The sequence below is a fragment of the Octopus sinensis genome, linkage group LG1 (genome assembly GCF_006345805.1).
Source record: "Octopus sinensis linkage group LG1, ASM634580v1, whole genome shotgun sequence".
Taxonomy (NCBI): Eukaryota; Metazoa; Mollusca; class Cephalopoda; order Octopoda; family Octopodidae; genus Octopus; species Octopus sinensis.
In genome coordinates, this window is record NC_042997.1 from 186,356,094 (window position 1) to 186,358,140 (window position 2,047).

Here is a 2,047-nt window from a genome sequence, read left to right on the forward strand (position 1 = left end):
TACATATATAAGTGTGCGTTTAGTTAGTATTATCCTTATAAACCGGACATGTAAAAGCATATGATTGGTTAGTCATAAATTGTTATATAACCAATAGCTATAACCGTTATAATTTTCATTAACATAACACGCTTTTAGAAAAACAGGTGAAAGAGAGGAATAAACAGAGTTGACGCTGTTGGTTAGTAGGTATATTTCCCTGCTCATATGCATTAGAACTGCCAAGAAAATTGTATTAATATAAACGTAAAAGCTCAGGATTGTCTAATAAATATCATAGCACTTCTTCCTATTCTTCTTCTTTTCCTTTCTTCTCTCTCTATCTCTCTCTGTCTTACTTTGTTTTATGCCTTTCCTTTTTCTCCCTTTGCTTTTCTCATCCCTTTTCTGTTTTCTTTTTCTTCTTCTTTTACTTCTATATATATTTCTTCCTATTCTCCTTCTTCTTTTCCTTCCTCCTCTCTCTATCTCTCTTCTTTGTTTTATGCTTTTCCTTTTTCTCCCCTTTGCTTCTCTCATCCCTTTTCTGTTTTCTTTTTCTTCTTCTTTTACTTCTATATATACTTTGGTTCTTTTGTTTCTCCTCGCCCTTCTCTTCTCTTAGCATCTCATTTGGAAGCATTTCAAGTTGTTGTTGTGGTTTAAATTTATGTTTCGCGGAGTAGTGTTACCTACTTTCATTTTCTTTATAGTCTTCGTTGCTAAATACATTATGTCAGCAAAAATATTATTCTGCCAGACGAAATGCTTTGAAGTATTTAGGCTGATGGATTTGCACAAAGGTTTAGAGTGTCAGCTTTACGATATTTCTTCCAGAACTTCTCGTTCTGAGTTCAAATCCTAACGTGATCAACATTGTCTTTCAACCATCAGAGGGTCGATAAAATAAAGTACCACTCAAATACTGGGATATTTACATTTTCACAGACAGATTTAAAAAATAATTTTTTGTAACTGAACACTTTCAAACTTCGGACACTGGTAGAAAGTGTCATATAAAACATCTTTTACTTTTAGCATTTTCGAGAAAAACTTATATTTACGAAGTTATTTCACGTTAAAGTTGTCCTATTTCGGTAATTTAAACCAATCAATGACGTGTATTCAGCTGAATAAAATTACTGCTGTTGTTTGTCAACAAGAACTATCGGTTGTGTATTTTTCGTTTGTCACTATTATTTATGACATCGTTCGTGCGTTTGTACTGGTTTTAGCTTTAAGGTTTTAGGGTTAGGGTTTAGGGTTAGGGTTTTAGGGTTAGGGTACCGCCTCCTTGCGTTGTTGTATTTGTTTTGTTTTTCGTTTTGGGGAAATTACTGTATTATATATATATATATAATATAATAATACATACGCACATATTTATAATAAATTATTTAAAGGATTTATTTAGAGACGTCATGCATGTATATATATATAAATATATATATATATATATATATATATATATATATATATATACAGGTTGGCCAAAAGTCACCCGATAGTAAATCAGAATTCCATAAATACTCTCTGTTATTCTGTATTGATTCGAATGTGAAAATGTGTCGCTCAAGGAGTTCGGTTTGAAGAATTTTCATGATACTTCATATTCAGATGCTTTTTATTAAATTCATTCAGTTGTTAAACATAAATAAATCTTGGAATTAAATGGTTTTGATTCACTGTCAGGTGACTTTTGGACAACCCTGTATACACAGACATGAAAGAAGTAAATAGACACCCTTATAATCATTAAAATTTATATAAATCTGAAATTATACATTCAGATTATTTGTTAGATGTTATGACGTGGACATTTAATATTTAGTAGACATGCTCTTTGCATTTTTCAATGCAAGGGCCCTTTTTGGCATGTTATTGATCAGATGGTGAACATTCTCTTGTGGAATTTCTTGCTAAGTTTCCTGCAATAATTCCAAAAGATCCGGCTTTGAAGATGCTTTCTTGTTCTGTTTATGAAATGTCCTGTCCATTGTGCCCCAGAGGTGTTCTATAGAGTTCATATCTGGTGACTGGCTTGGCTATGAAAGCTTTCTAATGCCAT